The sequence below is a fragment of the Penaeus vannamei genome, unplaced genomic scaffold (assembly GCF_042767895.1).
Source record: "Penaeus vannamei isolate JL-2024 unplaced genomic scaffold, ASM4276789v1 unanchor193, whole genome shotgun sequence".
Lineage (NCBI taxonomy): Eukaryota > Metazoa > Arthropoda > Malacostraca > Decapoda > Penaeidae > Penaeus > Penaeus vannamei.
In genome coordinates this window covers 72,501-78,684 of record NW_027213197.1, presented here as the reverse complement: position 1 = coordinate 78,684, position 6,184 = coordinate 72,501, and positions in this window count along the sequence as shown.

The window sequence follows — 6,184 nt, the reverse complement described above, 5'->3', positions numbered from 1 at the left end:
ATCTGTCTATAGATCTATCTATCGATCGATCGATCGATCTATCTACCTCTCTCTGTCTCTCTCTCTCTCTCTCTGTCTCTCTCTCTCTCTCTCCCTCTCTCTCTCTCTCTCTCTCTCTCTCTCTCTCTCTCTCTCTCTCTCTCTCTCTCTCTCTCTCTTTTTCTTTTCTCTTTCTTTCTTTCTTTCTCTCTTCTCTTCTCTCTCTCTCTCTCTCTCCCATCTCTTTCTCTCCCTTCTCTCTCTCTCTCCCTTCTCTCTCTCTCTTTCTTTCTCTCTCTCTCCTCTCTCTCTCTCTCTCTCTCTCTCTCTCTCTCTCTCTCTCTCTTTCTCTCTTTCTTTTTTCTTTTTCTCTCTCTTTCTCTCTTTCTCACTCTCTCTCTCTCTCTCTCTCTCTCTTCTCTCTCTCTCTCTCTCTCTCTCTCTCTCTCTCTGTCCCTCTCTCTCTCCCTCTCTCTCTCCCTCTCTCTCCATCTCTCTCCCTCTCTCTCTCTCTCTCCCTCTCCCTCTCCCTCTCCCTCTCCCCCTCTCTCTCCCTCTCTCTCCCTCTCTCTCTCTCTCTCTCTCTCTCTCTCTCTCTCTCTCTCTCTCTCTCTCTCTCTCTCTCTCTCTCTCTCTCTCTCTCTCTCTCTCTCTCTTTCTATCTTCTTAACCATCTTCTCCCTTTCCATTCTCTTACCCTTCTCCTTCGCTTCCCCTCTTCCTCTTCTTTCCCCTTTCTATATTCTCCCACTCCCCTCTTCACTTCGCCCCTTTCCCTTCTTACCCTCCTCTCCTTCTCCCTCATTCACCACCATCTCCTCCCCTTCTCCCTCACTCCTACAGTGTGTATTTACCTCAAACAATCCTCCCCCCCCCCCCCCACTGACTTGCAAGGTGTAGTTAACTATAAGGCTAAATTATTTCCTGTTTTTTTCTTTTCTTTTCTTTTTTTTCTCTTTTTTTTTCTTTTTTTTTTTTTGAGGGGGAGGGGGGTTGTGTATGTGTTATTTTGCTTACAAGTGGTTTTAACGACTACTTATGAATTGTCTTTTAAGGGATTGTCTACTCTATGTCAAAAGGATTTAAGTACCAAAAGATATTCATTGAACATGTTCTTTTTAGGTATGATTCGTACATTATCAGCATTTTTTTTCTATATTTTTCGTTTTCTTTTTCCTTTCATTATCCTATCTTTTTTGGGGATTTTCTTTTTCTTCGTCCCTTTATTCTTCTGGATCCATTAATTAACATATTTGTATTTTACGATCCTGCCGGTCTCCAAATTTTCTCAAACGATGTCGGTTTATTTTTCTTCCTTCTCTTCGAGTTTCGGTTATAAAATGTGAAGGAATGTATTAATATTTTACTTTCTCTTTTTTTTTGGAGCATTGCCTATAATCTTTGGGTCAATATGATCACATTTGGCTTCTATCCCTCCCCCCCTCTCTATTAGCTGATTATCCTCCCCTTCCCCGTCCCCTTCCCCTCAACCCCCCCCCTTCCTTCCTCTGCCCCCAACCCTCGCTTCTTCTTCCCTTCCCCCGACCTTCCCTCCCCTACCCTTTCCCCCCGACCTTCCCTCCCCTATCCTCTTCCCCCTCCCCTCCCTTACCCTCCCCCCCCCCGACAATCCCTCCCCTACCCTCCTCCCTCCCCTCCCTCCCTTTCCTCTTCCCCTTAACCCCCCCTACTCCCCCCCTCCCTCCCTCCCCCTCCCCTTTCCCCGACCCTCTCTCTCTCCCTTCCCACTCCCCTCCCTCCCTTTCCTATTCCCCCTCCCTCCCTCCGTTTCCTATTCCCCTCCCCTCCCTCCCATACCCTTCCCATACCCTTCCCCTCCCCTCCCTCCCCTCCCTTTTCCCCCCGACCCTCTCTCTCTCCCTCCCTCCCTCCCTCCTCCCCCCAGCCTCCCTCAGTATCCCCTCTCCTAAACCTCCTTCTCCCCCTTCAACCCCTACCCCCCTTCAACCCCCTACCCCCCCCCCTTCGACACCCTCTTGTAATTAAAAATTGTTGATTTGTTCTAATAATTTCTGTTCATAATCCGGCAATTCTTCCTCTGATATGAACCGTGAGAGGGTGACAGAACAGAGAACTGAAAGAAAAAAATAAAAGAAAAACAAAGGACTGATACTAAAGACAGAAAATTAACATGAAAAAGAACACACTCAAAAGTTGAAATAGATAAAAAGGGGAATGTAAATGAAAAAATAAAAGAAAAACAAAGGACTGATACTAAAGACAGAAAATTAACATGAAAAAGAACACACTCAAAAGTTGAAATAGATAAAAAGGGGAATGAAAATGAATGATAAAACGCCGAAACAAAACCAAACAGGCAGATCAGAAAACACAAAATCCCAAACATTTCGAGAATTGATAACATCCTACTCAGGCAGGAACACGTACAGGATGTAATACAAAAACGGATCTTATGTAATTGCCTTTTTTCTAAACGTTGATTTTCATGGTAATTTTTTTTCTCTTTTTTCCTTTTTCTCTCTTGTTGTTTTTGTTCCTCAGCATTCTGCTCTTAAGCTTTTGTTTTACTTAAAAGAGTGATAAACCCTCTTGTTCCTCTTTTTTATGGCTCACACAAATATTTCCCGATTCTAAGATTCGATTCTTTGTTTGTGTGACCTTATCTTTTGTATATATATATATATATATATATATATATATATATATATATATATATATATATATATATATATATATATATATACAAAATATATATATATATATATATATATATATATATATATATATATATATATATATATATATATATATATGTATATATTTACACAATGATTATGTCTTTGTATTTGTGTACCATTTGTTATTCATGTGACGTATGGTTTCTAGATCTATTATCAGCACCGATACACGTTAAATAAACATTATTACAGAATTCCTAAAACACAGATTCCATTGCGTGTAGTGCATGATGAAAATGGAAATTAGGCACTAACAACACACAATAATACATAGTGGATGCAGACATGAACTAAACATTATGGTAAAGTCAATGTGAGGATATGGACAGGGCAAGAGTGTTCGAGAAAGAAACGCTATGGTAAAGTTGACGTTGCGATATAAACAGAGCAAGAGTGCTCGAGAAATAAACACTATGGTTAAGTTAATAAGACGATACGGACAGGACAAGAATACTCGAGAAATGAACCCTGAGATAAAGTTAATACGACGATGCAGACAGGGCGAGAATACTCGAGAAATGAACCCTAAGATAAAGTTAATACGACGATACGGACAGAGCGAGAATACTCGAGAAATGAACCCTAAGACAAAGTTAATACGACGATACGGACAGGGCGAGAATACTCGAGAAATGAACCCTAAGACAAAGTTAATACGACGATACGGACAGGGCGAGAATACTCGAGAAATGAACCCTAAGACAAAGTTAATACGACGATACGGACAGGGCGAGAATACTCGAGAAATAAACGCTATAGGAAAGTTAATGTGACGATAAGGGAAGGGTGAGAGTGCCCGGGAAGGCGTGGTGGGCGTGGCGTGGTGGGCGTGGCTGTGTTAGGGGGACACGTGATACATGAGAGGGAGCCAACTTTTTGCAGTTTCACGAGTCTTCAAGTTTTGTTTTTTTATGATTTATAAATGCGCGCTTTTATGTGTATGGGGGAGAGTAAAAGTACATAGTATGCTACAAATGATTTCACGTACATGGATCATAAACACACATGCACACACACAAACACACACACACAGGCACACACACGATAATATGAGTGTATGTTTTGTGTGTGTTTGTGCGCTTGTGTGTGTGTGTGTGTGTGTGTGTGTGTGTGTGTGTGTGTGTGTGTGTGTGTGTGTGTGTGTGTGTGTGTGTGTGTGTGTGTGTGTGTGTGTGTGTGTGTGTGTGTGTGTGTGTGTGTGGCACAGACATGCGTATATATAGATTGAATGATATAGATAGATAGAGAGAGAGATAGATATAGATATAGACACATAAATAGAAAGACAGACGAATGTATGTGTAGATACACAGAAAGATACTTAAATGTTTAGACATCAAGTAGATCCTTATACACTTCTATATACACAAACATATACTTGAACAAATGAGATAATGTTGTGTCGTAGCACTGAGTGTGGGAGAAGGGAAATGAAGATAAATGTCGGATAATTACGTAAATCAGGTAAAAATTAAAGGAGAGGAGGGAGAGCCGATGAATTAGAAAAGGGGGAATGGGAAAAAAAATCTTATTTCATATATTTTTTTATAATATGACAGTGTTTTATGTTGGTCTTTCTTTGTCTATCTGTTTGTTTATTCTTTTCCTTTGCTTAACAAAAAAAAAATCTTTGTATCCATTAGTATATTGGGTTCTTTTAACAAAGGAATTCGCTTCAGAATGAAACTAAATCTAAATTTTGTAATGTACGTATGGATGGATATATATATATGAATAAGGAAATAGATATACATGTGTGCTTGTATATATGTGTGAATATCTGTCTATATAGATAGATAGATAGGTATGTCTGTGTGTGTGTAAGTGCGTGCGTAAGTGCGTAAGTGCGTGTTTGTGTGTGTGTGTGTGTGTGTGTGTGTGTGTGTGTGTGTGTGTGTGTGTGTGTGTGTGTGTGTGTGTGTGTTATATTTAGTTTTACAGTAAATGAAAATGATGACAAAAAACTCTCTTAGTGCCACCTCACTCAACAGAGCCTCAGCAAAGGAGTTTTAAATGCATCTGGAATTTTTCTTTCTTCACGCTGTTCAACCTCGAAAGTTCACAATTCTTTCTCGTGACCTAGTACAGTGCAAGTATAATTCCATGACTTATCAATATTACTCAAAAAGAATGTTCTTTTTTATTAAGAAACCTACCCATTAGCGTTCGCCTCATGATATTGCATAGTATAAAACCAGACATTATACAGTATATAACATAAAACAGAGTAAATTGCACAGGTCCTCTCTTGCAAATCTACCAAATCAAGTTGGCTAATTCAAGTCTTTTCTCTCGAGAATCACACAAAATAACAATAACTATCATGACGTGCTTTTGTCGTAGAAAATTAATCCATTCTGCACATTATCTAATTCCCAGAGCATACCACATGTCTCAAAGGAATGCAGTTGGTGTTTGCAATATACTGGAAGCGGCTTTCTCTGGTTCGTGTATTGTGCAATTTTGTGCTTTATTGTACTCGGAAAGCTGGAGTGGCGTATGATTCATGGATGAGATTCCGTTAAGACATTTACTAGGTTCACTATCTTTGGGTACGTTTTATCTACGCATTAGCTTTTATTTCGGTCAGCTGTATATCTGTTATGACTGTTATTTTCAATATTATTATTATTATTATTATTATTATTATTATTATTATTATTATCATTATCATTATTATTATTATTATTATTATTATTATTATTATTATTATTATTATTATTATTATTATTATTATTATTATTATTATTATTATCATTATTATCATTATAATTATCATTATCATTATCTTTATTATTATCATCATCATCATTATTTTCATCATTTTCATCCTCATCAGCATCCTCATTATCATTATATCACCATTATCATCATCATTATCATTACCATCATCATAATCATCATCATCATCATTATTCGCTGTCGATCATTTACTCTCCTGTTAGTACTTAATGATAACGAACAATTGTCCTATTTACCCCTATTCGTCATAAAGTCCATTGCTTGTGGTCCATTCCTAATTACTCCCTTTCGTTAATTGCTTGTGGTCCATCCAGGGCAGTGAAACTCTTAGACATAATTACATACTCAGCAGCAATAGTATGCTTCTTCCTCGCATGGTTTGCCTGATAATTACACTTTTAGGGTACTTCCGATTCTGTTATACTTCTGTAACTTTTCTTCATCCTATAGAATGTGCATATTGGAGAGAATTAAAAAAAAAATTGTGTTTGTTTTTTCAGGAGCAAAGACTTACATGCTGGTGAAGGGAACCCCATGTTGCCCACTACAAAAAGGAGAGAAATTATTCTTAATAAAGTTTATATTTATTTATCTATTTACTTATTTAGCTGCATGGTGACCCGACGATTCAAACGGAGTCACGGTTGAAATCCAAATTCTATTTTTTTAACACAGGAAAACTAGAAATGAAGATTACACAAGGAAACTACAACCTCTCCCGGGAGGTCAAATAAGGTCATGGC